Source organism: Biomphalaria glabrata, chromosome 7 (genome assembly GCF_947242115.1).
Source record: "Biomphalaria glabrata chromosome 7, xgBioGlab47.1, whole genome shotgun sequence".
NCBI lineage: Eukaryota > Metazoa > Mollusca > Gastropoda > Planorbidae > Biomphalaria > Biomphalaria glabrata.
Window position 1 is genome coordinate 32,366,890 of NC_074717.1, and position 13,927 is coordinate 32,380,816.

A 13,927-nucleotide genomic window follows, 5' to 3' on the forward strand; every position below is an offset into this window, starting at 1 on the left:
TTTTTAATCTGATTATTATTACGTAATTGTTATAACTCTGCAAGAACATCTGGTATTTGACACTAACTTTGGGTTGGGGGGGGGGTTAGTTCAAGTTCTGTACTAAGAATATAATAAGCCAACACCGGTACTAGTTGAACTAGCTGTTTGGAGCTTAAAACTAACGACCGAGTATCAACAATTGGCCCCTAAACACTAAGCAGTAATGATGCAACTACTATTACTACTACTAATCTCTCTCTCTCTCTCTCTCTGTGTTCAACAAAGCCAAGTGAATGATGTCCATAACGGTGCATCTATTTCTAATTGTACTTTTAAGTAACCACTATAACATCACATCTTCTATATAGATCAGTTATTCCCAAACTGCGACTCGCGGGGTAATCTGGCCCATGACGCCGTGCCCCCTTCAAACGTCTGTACGCTGAGCTACATTGCCAGTGACCTGGGTGTGAGAAAATGTATGAGCCCCCCCCCCCCCACCCCCCGGCTGAAAGAGTTGATTCGATTAACTTATTGTTCATAGCCCATGAACGGGTAAAGTTCCCCATAGTTTGATTCGTTAAGTTTTTTACCTTCACTGGGCACAGTTTCATTCATAATGAAACGATGACTACTTATGGGTATCATCTTTTTCTTAAATATTATCCTAAGAGTTGAGTCGAAGACTCTTGGAACTCTAGGCCCACGAAGCTCGCCCCCCACCTGCCTGTCTGAACAAACTGTTCTGTTTGGAGGAAAGATCCAAGCTAATGTATTTTTTTTTGGTTATATCCCTATTACCCCTGGCTATAATTCCGCTCGGGTTACATGCGAGGCTGAAGGCTGATCACACCGGGGAAACTCAAGGGTATAACGACCTGAGAGATGTTTATTTTCTGTTAAATTTTGATCACTTACCAAGGGAGGCAAGAGACCGCAAAATCGGGATCAGGTGTGTTAACCCAAGGGAAATTTAAAACACCAAATCTGGTCCGTTGAAGGTCACACTGCCCCTACTTACCTCTGCACTGTAAACATTCTTTTGGACACATTTCGAGGAGAATGAAGTTTTTCAGTCTGTTCTCCCATTCGATTGAATTCTAGCGCGATTCCGTTACAGAAAAATGTTTAAATACCAGTAATAATATTTTCTCGCGCAGTACAACAGCATATTATGGGGGGTTTCACACTGTAAGTGAATCACATTAGTTTTTAGGCACTAGAATACAGTTCGAGAGAAAACGAAGAGACAGTGATTCCAAGAAATTTGATGGCGATATAAAGAAAAACATAAAGAAAATAAAAAAGGAAGATTGGGAGAGATTTGAAATATTTAGACAAAATAAACGAGGTGAAGGACACGACATTGAAAGATCACTTTTGTCAACTAAATACTCAAATTACTTAGAGCCGACGGATAATTATCTAGCATGTCTAATGTTTTAAAATACATGTGATTATTACTGGCAAAGTGTGTTTTCAGGCAAAGTCTAACACTTATATTACCATGTAGAATAAATAAAACTTGAAAGGGAGACAACATACAATGTCGTTCAAATATTCCATATTAAGAGCAGAGGAAGTTGTACTGGTATATGTATTTAAGAAGTTACAACTATTATGAAGGTTGCCAGACATTTCCTGCATCTCCTAACAAAAACAGTAGATTGGTATTGGTTCATTTATTTATTTTCACATAAATTGTGTGGGGATTATTGAAATGCTATAATTTACCACAATACTAACAAGTGGACGGTAGTTTCTAACTGTCCGTTTGGTTTGGTGTCCCGTTGGAAGATTATCAGCATTTCCTTGGTTTTAGGGATCATATTACATAAGCCAGCTTTATCAGTTGGCTGCTGTGGACAGGAAGAAGGTCAAATAAGGCCATAGGTGGTCAAAGTCACTACTACAGTAACTTTCTTCTCAAATTTTTTAAACACCTTACCTTGCCATCGCTCACTACGAAAATTAATCCGTGGATTTAATACTAGATCTAAATTTAGATGTACATAATGTCCAGGGGTCAGAGGACTATTTGCTTTATTGAATCCTGCATCTCGAGGCGATACAATACAATACTTTTACTTTTTTTAAAAATTATTTCCTATAACGGATTTCCTGCATAATGGGTAGAAGCTTCGATGGTCCAGATAGCAGAACGTAACGGGTCGGATCTGGCACATGTTTAGGCATCCCCGACTGGATCTACCGAAGCAGGAATATGGATTACACAATGAATTATGGATGTTGAAAAGGAGTTGTGTTTCACTTTGATGTGTTTCAACCCATTACACGATCATAATTTAATTTTTTTTTTACAGATTTCGTTTACAATGTGAAACATAGCCAATTCTGTGTTTAATTTGAAATGTGATATAGTAGGGGAAGGTGGGGCTAGTTGTCACAGTTTTCAGATTTTGATGTTTTAAACATATTTAGAATTCATTGATTCTCACCAAACTTAACATGCTGTAACTTAAACATTCAGACAACAATTAGAGTAAATGAAATAAACTTTATCTCTTTATTTATCAAAGTTACACAACAAAAAAGTGGCTGGGTTGAGGTTGTGACAATTTGCCCCACACCGGGGTAAGTTGACACAGGCATGGGGTAAAATGTCACACATTAAAAAAATCACCATATCTTGCTATGTCTAAAAGAAATAGCATATTAAGTCAAGACTTTGTTGACTGGCCGTCGTGAAATAATGATATATATGTGAAGGTTCTGAAAAGTTTTGGACCTAACAAGAAAAGCTGTAGGTTTTTCTTCAAAATAATGTTTATTTTTTTCTATATAATATTTGTAAACTATCTGTTCACTTCTTCCAGCAATGCACCCACTTAAGATTAATTTATATTATATAAATACAATGAATCGTGATAATTTTAAAATGCGAAAAGGTATCGACTTCATTTTATAACTATTTGTAAATGTTTCCGTAAACATCTTCAATGTAGTTTCACATTTTTGATAGCGCATCACATTATATCGATATAGTGTTTGTGACAACTTACCCTTGTGACATTTCACCCCACCTTCCCCTATATCAAATTTAGCTTATGATTTTCTGTGAATAATTTTTAAAAATGGCATATAAATTTAGATGTAAGTCTAAGCATACGTATGGGTGTGAATGTGGTCAAGCTCCTGGCTGTCGAACTGCGGGTTTAGAGTTCGGAAGTTCACTGCGATTTTAAGTTATAGTTTAGTTGTTATTGACGAGTTAATGCTATTTGTACCCTTCAGGTTAGAGGATGTTTTTGTATTCTTCATAAAAGGTTCTATTATTGACACCTAATCTATAACCAGATCTGACACAAGATCTGAAACCAAATCTGACACCATGTTCTGTTGTCACAGATTAATAATACATTACTGTAGACGTTACTAATTAATAATGATAATAACGAGACTGTCTTTATCAAGGTAGACATATATAACTAACTTTTTATTTCCGTCCGATTCTTTGCTTTCGCATAAAACGTAAACAACAAACAATGACGTAATATCTTCTAATATTAGCACAGGTTCTATTATTCATTTTTATTTTGGCTGGTTTTGATTTGTATTGCTAAAATTTCTAGTTACCTGCCCAATTAAACAAAACTGTCCACATTTGGCGCACCTTGTTGAAATAATGAGGAAGCATTGAATTCATAACTTTCTCGGCATTCTGTTGCTAGGATTAGGTATAATAGTAATATATTATTATTTCGCAATATTGCTTGTTATTACACGGGCACATTGCGGGTGTACTGGTAATCTGATGCAAGCAATGTTATAAATAGAATCGGTAGGAAAAAAATACCCATCTGTCAAGTGATGACGTCAGTATTGAATGATGTAATATGCTGATGGAGGATATGACAACTTTATCCAGACGGGACTTGTAATTTATTGTTGTGTAATCATCTTTAATACATAAAAAATATCTCTAAATCGATTTCCACTTTCATTTTATGTCCCAGTGATGTAATCTCCCCCCCCCCCCCGGCTCTCTCTCACTGTCATCTACACACGCATGAAGTAGATATAAAAATACAATATTTTTCTATACCTCAGCTATAAGATATAAATTGTTACCAAACTCAGTGGACAAGCTAAAGGTTTTCTTTTTTGTTTGTTTATTGTTGTTTTTTTTGTATAAACCCAGCACATTTTCAACACATGTCAACTTGTTCAGCAGAAGTCTGACTCCACGTGAATCTTTTCGCACGCAATCCTCAGCATTCACGACTGTGTTTGTATTGACTATATCATTAGGTGTTGGTAGGGCAGGGTGCTCCACGGGCTAAAACGTGTAAGTTTTGTCTTCTGAGTGGGAAGTTCGGAACCTTAAGATGGTGATGTGTGTGTGTACTGGTACTTCTGTGCTCTGTCTGTTACAACCTGGCTTCCCTTCCATCAATGTGCAATAGAACTGAGTGTAGCTTCACTTGTTAAAACAAATATATCGTAGTTGTGCTTGCCTCTTTTATTTCTTAAGTACACCTTATCAAGTTATCATAGGCCATAGTTAAACACAGTGTCCATCATAGTAGAACTTACGGAAAATGTAGACTTTTTTTTTTGTTCCATTCGACTCCTAACATTGGCCCACACTTTTGAGTTTTGTCAGTCTAACTCTGAAACCACAAGTTAACAAATTGGGATAATTTATTTCGCACTACTATTAATTAACTATTCATCATCATCATCAAACTCCATTAGAGTGAGGGCTTGAGAGGCTCAAATCCTCTCTTGCAAAAGCCCTGGACAGAAACCCTGCTGTCTTGCGTAGTGCATAAATGTCGCCATACAGGTCGAGAATTTTGGGTTTCCCAGACCTGTCGAGACGGAGATCAGCAAGTCTGGGGCAGTCAAACAGAATATGAGGCACGGTTTCCTCTTCTTCCCCGCAGCGGGGGCACCGTGAATCAAAATTTGGCCATAGCCGCGAGAAATATGAGCCAACAGGACAGTGGCCTGTCCTGCACTGTGCTATAATAGCTTGCTCAGGCCTGGACAGCCTCCACCACGGGGAAGTGCGGTCAGGGCGCCTCATGCGCTCCCAGACTCCACGGGCACTTTTCCATTTCTGTTTTTTGTATTATAGCCAGGGCTTGATGAAAGCTTACAGCCTGATCAGTGGGTGGAATTTGCCCTCCCTGGTGGGCCAAAGAGTCTGCGATTGTGTTGCCAGTCACACCTATGTGACTCGGTACCCACTGCATTATTACAGGGGTGCCATAGCGTTGTTTGATGTTATGTGAAGCCATGATGATAGTGTTGATATTGGGGGGCCATGGTCCGGGGCTTTGCAAAGCCTGTAGTACAGATTTTGAGTCAGTGACCACAACAATCTGTGTTGCCCTCAAATGTCCCTCGCCGAGTTGAGAGTCAATGACTTTTAAGGCTTCACAGACTGCCATGGTCTCCGCATCAAAACTGCAAACACTACCACATGGTCCAAAGATTTTGACTGTGTAAGAGCCAAGAAAGTCGATGTAGGCTCCATAGCCTGCTCTTCCAGAATCTATTGATGCCGACCCATCAGTGTATGCAAAAATAGCACTGGGCTTGAAGGTATTAATGGTCTCCAGAGCTAGGATTTGAAGGTCGTTAGATGAACGGCTTTGCTTACTGTGTTGATGGTCTATTTTGTTGATGAGTATATATATGTTAATGGTGCATGCGAGTCCATATGACACAACAACAGAATGAATCAAGAATATACTTAATAACGAAGGCTGATAACTTCAACAATTTAATAAACAATAAAAAGGGCACAGTCCTCTGTCGTCGCTAGCCTAGCGTCGTCCTCTTAGGCGTCTTGTCCGTTATTCTTCTTGTTCGTAATCCTACTCTGTTCTTACTCGTCACATTACTTAGGAAAAACCCGATTCACATCAACTTCTACGCATCTTGTGTCATTACATATTTCCTCCCCCCTTTATCAAAAAAAAATTTTGTCAATTTTTTTTTTTTTCAGTCTAAAACACTATCCCTACTGTCATGTCTGTACAATATACATGGCCAAAATTTTGGGGAAAGACAAAACAAACATATATCTTGATCTTGATGGACATCATCATGTTTCCCATCTTCATCAGTTCCTGGTGTCCATGTTCCTATGTCACAAAGTTCACACTGTAGTTGAATGTTGACACCAAGAAAACAATATGTACAGTTCCAATACAGTTATTGGTAAGAAAATATCCGGTATACGGTGTTCTAATCATCACTCCTGTCATTGACGATAAAATAGTATAGTCCAGTGTAATATTTTCACCAACCAATAGTACTAAGTCCATCAAGACATGTATACAGTCCCCATACGACGATGCTTTTGTCGATTCCACAGACATAAAACAGAGTTTTTCAGAATAAATACACATGTATATAGTCCACATACGAAGATGCCTTTGCTGACTCCATAGGCATAAAACAGAGTTTTTCAGAGTAAATACTGTTATTGGCTGTATGTACATGGTTGACGGCCTCACATCACACCAAACCTTTCCTGTCAGACAAAATGTAATATTTGTGTCAAAACAGCTTTCCAAATTATTCTACCTAACTTTTTTGTTGGGTACCAATAAGTATATTTTCTCTCCACTTACCATTTCCAAACTGACCTAGCCTTTTACTAATGAATGATAATGATTATATATAAAAAAAAATAATGACTGTAGATGATCATACTTACTTTAATTTACACCTTTGACTTTAATTATTGAAATTTTTTTTTAAAATTATCTCCCTTGATTTAATAAAATTCCCAATTTATATTTTACTGAGTTATCTTCCTTTAAAGGAAATAAAATATAGTATTCATATATAAACAACTTATTCATACCCATTGACTAGAACATATACATATATATACATGCATAAACAAATCAAAATGAATAATCATTATTTACAATAGTTTATCTCACTGTAACTCTTCAAAGTATTTCCCTTTCTCATTAACATTGTCTTATGAGTGCCATGCTATAGCATACAAATAAATATCATAACATATACAACTTATTTACAATCTAAAAGAACTCAACATGTTCATGCACTATAAAATTAAACCATTGCTAGTATATATATCTATATATACTTATAAGTAAACCATCAAGAATTTACTTTCTCCAACTATATTCTGCTTCTCCATTTCTTCTTTGGTAAGGTCCATATGACCTACAATTGTCCCTTGTACCCTGGTACTCATCAGAGTTACATCTTCTCTGAGGGTTCCCTCTATGATACTGTCTATCATAGGCATTGCTATCAAAATTTCTATCATACTCATAATGGTCAGATCTTCTATCTGAATAGTCACAACTTCTGCATTGCCTGGCAATATGTCCCTTTCTTTGACATTTAAAACAAATAATATTTCTTCTCATTTTACCATAAGAATTTCTTTGTCTCATTTTGAATTCATGTCTTCTATTCCAGTTATCTATTTCTCTTTGAGTCATTTCCTTTAGTCCATGTATATTGCCTAAAAGCAAATCATGAGACAATCCTGGTATTGCTAAACCTTTACAATAACCAGTATAAAATGGTGTTTCTAAGAAAACTTTACAGGCTTGATAGCGCTTGATACTGCCATCTATCAACCTTACTTTTTTCTCATAGCCTAATAAACAATCTGGTTTAACTAAGTTACTCCTAATTCCAACTGTACTGCATCCCGAATCTTTGACAAACCTCATAGGTTTCCCATTGATAAAACCAGAGTGTACTCTCACTCTGTTGGTTTCATCTTCTGCAAAATTTATTTCTTCTACACCCCAACAATAGTCCATCTCTTCTACTTCTTCATTATCACTACTTTCTCTACTGTCCCTATCATTGGTGAAATACACTCTACTTTTGTTATTTCTGTTTCTGTTCTCTTTAAACCCAACTTTCCTACTATGCTTTCTGTAATTATCCCTATTTTCTGATCTATTGTACTTCACTTTTTTACAGTGTGCTGCAATATGTCCTCTACCTTGACAATTAAAACAGATTATCTCTCTATAGTCAGTACTATCTCTATTTCTATCATTTCTGCTTTCATGTCTATCTTTACTCTTAGTTTCTTTACTATATCCTACAAAATCAATGTGTTTCTTGTCTTTATTTGAAAATGAATTATTAGGATAAGCACTGCTGTAGGTTCTCATAATAATAACTATGTCCTCTAAAGTTTTTGGTTTTCTCTCTTTTATAAATGACTGTAACTGAGATTCACATTTGTTTGTAAAGTTATCTATTAAAATAAAGTTTTTAAGTCCTTCATAGCTTTGATCTATTTGCTCAAATGACATCCATTTACTGAAATAATCTTTTTCAAGATTTACTGTTGTTTGAGGATCAATCTGACTACAAGGAAAATTTTCAAAATATTTTTTCCTAAATGTACTGGCATTATGACCATAGGCATTAAGAAGCTCTTTCTTTAATATATCATAACTATTCTGAATGGTATGATCATGGTTCTGACAAATAGTTAATGCTTGACCTTGAACAAAATCAAGTAAGATTTGAGACCATTCATTTTCTCTTATGTTACAACTGCTCATTTTGATCTCAAAACGCTTTAAATAGTCTGAAATACTGTCTTTATCTTCTTGAAAGGGCTGCAGTTTCTTTTTCAGCCAATGATTAGTACTTTGATTATCCCTATTTTCATTCATGCTATTACCATTACTTGTACTATTACTTTTGTTTATGTTTTCACTCTGAACAGTAGGTCTATCATTAGTATTAGTGCTATTAACTTTTTGTTTATTTTGTTCAGCTTCAATTCTCAATTTCTCTAAATCATATTGTAATTTCCTATCTGCTTCTTCTTTTATTAATTGTGCTTCCCTATCCTTTTCTTTCTCTCTACGCTCTGTTTCTAGTTTATTCTTTTCCATTTCTATCTTATCTATTCTATCTCTCTCTATTGTCACCATTTGCTGTACAAAGCCAGTTAGGTCCTTTCCTTTAAGTTCTAGCTGTTTAGCCTCAGCAATAATTTGCTGGCGAAAAGTCTCCATATAATCAAAGTTTGGAGCTGTTGCCATTATGCTTATTTTATTTTAAACAATGTCTCAATATAGTTTTGATATGGCCTCCCTATTGGCCTAAATATCACAATTTAGTTTTCACAAAAACTCACTTTCAAATACTTCTTGTAATATATATATATATTTAAATACCTTTGCTCAATGTTATATAAACAAATATTACCTCAGTGGACTTACTCACAGCCACAATACTTGAATACAACTCCAAATTTTATATCACCTTAATTCAGTGGACTTACTTTAGGCCACATAAACAAATATCATATACCTTTATCAATACCTCAATACTTAATTCAATGGACTTACTTCTTACCAATAAATACCCCTAGGACTATTCTAGTCACTAGTCTAGATTCAATACAACTTCAATACAACTTCAAATAGATAAATCAATATTATACCTCCAACAGTAAATCACAATCCAGTGATACTGACAAAAAATTTTATTCTGACCAATTAGACTGTGTTTAAACACATCTATAAAATAATGTCAACCGATTAATCGGGACAAAAGATCTATATATAAATAATTACCCCTTAGACTCAGTTGTCTTCAGGATAAAATAGATCTAAGGCTCTCATAGGTATAACAATTTAGTTAATACCTGGAAACAATCTAGAATTTATAATCTAGATTAAACGTGGCTTACCTTATCTACTTAAGATAAAATTACTAATATATAATAAGAATAATGTAAAATAAACGTAATAAGACACAAAAAAAATAAATCTATTCTAATGAGATGAGACTTTTTAGAGGAAGTATACACTGAAAGAGACAAATAAAGATAACTTCACCTGACTTCTAAAAAAAATAAAATGTACGTGGATACGAACAAAACAAGACAATCTAAACAATCATTGAGACTTTATTAAATGGAGCAGGTCCACTTTCTAATGTGTCCTATAATGACGCCCTTATCAGGCAACCTGCTCTTAACAAAGATCTACTGTCCCTAAAATAGACTTAATTTAATAATAATGGAGAGAAAAAATAAACTTATCTTTAGTTAGATCCCCTTTGTTCAGTCCACGGAGCTACAACGGTCAGTTCCACACAAGTTCCCCACTGTCTTAGTCTTAGGCAAGGCAAGGTGTGCTCCCACAAAGGCTACTCGACAGGCAGTACTGAGTTAGGCCAATCTTTCCTGGTGCTGCCACAGTATGGTACGGTTCTCAGATAAAGTCCTCTGGTCAGGTTCCAAGGTTCCGGTTCCACTTGATGATCTGTAGGTGCTGGCTTCTGTCTTTAGGTCAGGAACATAAGTCATAAGTCAATACTGAGACAAGCTGGTGGTGCTGTCTCAAGAGAGGTAAAAAAAATGACTAAATCCAACTCTCTCTTTTGATGAATATAAATTAGTCAACTTTACAAGTTGAATAGATGGTCACGCAGTGTGGTAGTAGGGTATACCATCACTCGTGTGTAGATTAGATTCCAAGCTCAGCAACACTACAACAGTCAATAGCTTGAAAACAAACCTGACAAGGTGACTCCAACGGTCAGCTTGTAGATACTAGATATGTAGACTCAGGTGACTTCCCGTACTCACAATAAACAGATAAACCTGACAAAATGAGGTATCTTCACTCTTGAGGTATAGCCTATAGATAGAGGTATACTGACGACGGACTGCCCTAGGTCTAGATCACTTAAACGGACGAAATAGTTCTGGATTCAGACACAATAGATATAGATCTATATATAAGATCCAGGTTCAATCTAAAAATATCTAACCTGGCTGACAAAGCTAGACGCTGGTAACGGTTTCGAATTTTCTCTAGTAGAAAGTCTAGATCCACTGGAACAAAGATGCCAAAATCCAGCTGCAGTCCAGATAATTAGCACAGACGTAGGGTAGATCTAGTAGAAATAAACGAATGTTAATCCAGTACTTCTCCAGTGTACTTCGCCAAGTGTAGAACTGTAGATATATCCAGAACACGAAGTTAACTAGATTGTAGATCAAAATGACGCCCTGGCCGTCGGGGGTCGCCACATCTGTTGTTGGTCTATTTTGTTGATGAGTATATATATGTTAATGGTGCATGCGAGTCCATATGACACAACAACAGAATGAATCAAGAATATACTTAATAACGCAGGCTGATAACTTCAACAATTTAATAAACAATAAAAAGGGCACAGTCCTCTGTCGTCGCTAGCCTAGCGTCGTCCTCTTAGGCGTCTTGTCCGTTATTCTTCTTGTTCGTAATCCTACTCTGTTCTTACTCGTCACATTACTTAGGAAAAACCCGATTCACATCAACTTCTACGCATCTTGTGTCATTACAACTGGCATTATGGTCTACTAATTTCAAGCGTATGTCTGGGGTTGTTGGACGACACCAAGGGGGAAGGGGATGAAAGCGTTGAATGTTTTGTCGGTTGGTGGAGAGGCCAGCTTCATCAGATAGTCTATTGGCATGATGCATAAAAGACTGCATCTGGATACGTCTTCTGCATCTCCAACCATCAACTAGTTTTCTAGCTGGGAGGTATTCATCCAGCCTTTTATACCGCTCATAGCAGGTCAGTACTGACCTTTCCCTCCTAAGTGTTAGTGGACCTATATTAGCCATTATTTCAGCCGCATTTACTGGACTTGTCCTAAAGGTTCCACAGACAAATCTTAGTGCTTGGGACTGTATTTTATCAAGTTGTTCAAGAGCAGTCCTAGAGCCATAAATTTGCACAGGTAGGCTGTAGTCTATCTGTGATCGGACTGCTCCTAAATACAGGGATCGGAGCATGTCTGCTCGGGCTCCCCACTTCGTGGATGCCAGCTTCCGCACAATGCAAAGTTTCCCTGAGGCCTTTCTTACAACATCCTGGATGTGCTCACACATTTTTAGTTTGCGATCTAAAGTTACACCAAGGTACATGGGTAGCTTTTCCATGCTGATAGCCACTCCGTTGAGGGAGAGCTGGAAAGGTTGCCCGAGAATGCCAGTCCCGAGCGTGAACAGAGAATAGACCGTCTTGGAGGTGTTTATTTCTAGCCTCCATTTTTGTGTGTATGAGCAGAGCGTATGGAGGTCTTCTTGTAGCACTTTTTGTATAGAGGTTGCGCTCCTTCCGGATTTCCAAAGGACAATATCATCAGCATATAGCAGCTTTTGGCATTTTAGCTGAGCCGGTAGGTCATTTATGAAGGCCGTGAAAAGGGCGCATGACAGGACGGAGCCCCTGGGGAGGCCGTGCTCGAGGGTCATTTCCCCTGAGACTTCTCTGTACATCCTTGTTCTTATTGTACGCTCTTGTAGGAAGTCTCTAATCCAGTAATATATCCGTCCCCGCACCTCCACGGCTCTTATCTTATGAAGCAAACCAGGCCGCCATACTTTATCATATGCCTGTTTTAAGTCAATGAAGACTGCGTATGTGCTTTCGGTCCTTTGGAATCCATCTGCTACGCTCTGCACAAAGATGTTGACTTGGTCTATAGCGGACATTCCAACCCTGAAACCAGCCTGTTCTGGAGCTATAAGACGGGCACTCTCAAGGTACAAGTTAACAAATTGGGATAATTTATTTCGCACTACTATTAATTAACTATTAACACTAACTAATTTAAAAAAATAATATTTTTTTTATTAATTCACGTGTTGTCATCGACGATGACTAATTAAGCAAAGCTTCAATCCCAGAATGGGATGCGGGAGAAATAACGTGTACAAGATTTGTACCCGTACCAAACAGACAGAGTGAGTTGATCTAGGATTTGTATAAGTGGTCTTCTTAGATTGACGAATAAGGAATAACATCGTCTGATATTGATGCGAACGATGAGACACGTTAGACTGACGCGACTTTTAGGCCGCGACCAAACGGCGCTTTGATAATACGGATATCTCACGTTAACACTCTGCGCAACTTGTATTTCCGTACTTTAGTTCAGGGTTGTTTTAGGTCAGTGCTCCACTTGTTTCTAATATCTGGACATCTCCAGTGTTACTGAATCTTGTTTGTTGAGAGGTAGTAAAAGATAACAAGTGGACTTAGATTAGCGTTACCTAACATGGACCGGTATATTGGGGCAGTTATATTTGGGACAGAAAAAAAAAATGGTGAGCGCAGATAAGATAGCAATCAGACTCCACTGGACTATGTACACTTTCCGTGGTCCTATTATTCATGTACTTTAAAGAGAACAAAGTACTGCACCTTCATTTACATGTATTAAAGTTGTTCTTAATAGTGCATGCATGCCCTAAATGAACTTGATCTAGACCGAATCATTTCAAGATAGTTATGGTACATTCGATAATTTTTAAACAGAAAGCTCTTACTTCCCTCATCAACTGTTTAGAACCAACAATGGCTGTGAGAAGCGTCTGTGGGGTAACATTGTTTTGTGACCACCGCTGGCTAGCTTCCGAAGAAGGGGAGCTATTAGTAAGTCCCCCTGGCCAGTACATAGCCTCTCCACGGCAAGTCCTATGCAGCACGTCCTCGTTGTGATAGACGGAAACCGAGGCAGTGAAGCCTCGGGCGAATCTGCAAGAGGCGTCGAAGGAGGTTTGTCAGGCAGCTATGGTCCGTCAGCGTGAGGACACGTCCTGCAGCCCACCAACCAAGCCCCTAGCTCTAGGTTAATAGCCTCACTGCCTTGTGTATGTCCCTGTATAGTCTAAGTGTAAGCGAGTAAACCCTATCAGAGAATCCGTTTTTTTATCTCCTCCGTCTGATGTCCTTGTTAATTTAGTTTTATTTTAATAGTATCCAACTGCGGTGGCTTAGTAGTAAAGCGCTTGACTGGTGAATACTGGGATTGTTACTTTTGGGATCTTTAGGGCGCCTCTGAGTCCACCCAGCTCTAACGGGTACCTGATATTAGTTGGGGAAAAGTAAAGGCGGTTGGCCACATGACGCCCTCGTTAACCATGGTTTATAG

General features: G+C 37.7%; 1 protein-coding gene across 1 annotated transcript in view; it reads left to right on the forward strand.

Moving 5' to 3' along the window:
- The window catches only part of LOC106069257 (b(0,+)-type amino acid transporter 1-like), a 37,497-nt gene that overhangs the window by 1,915 nt on the left and 21,655 nt on the right, over window positions 1–13,927 (forward strand). The window lies entirely within an intron of this gene.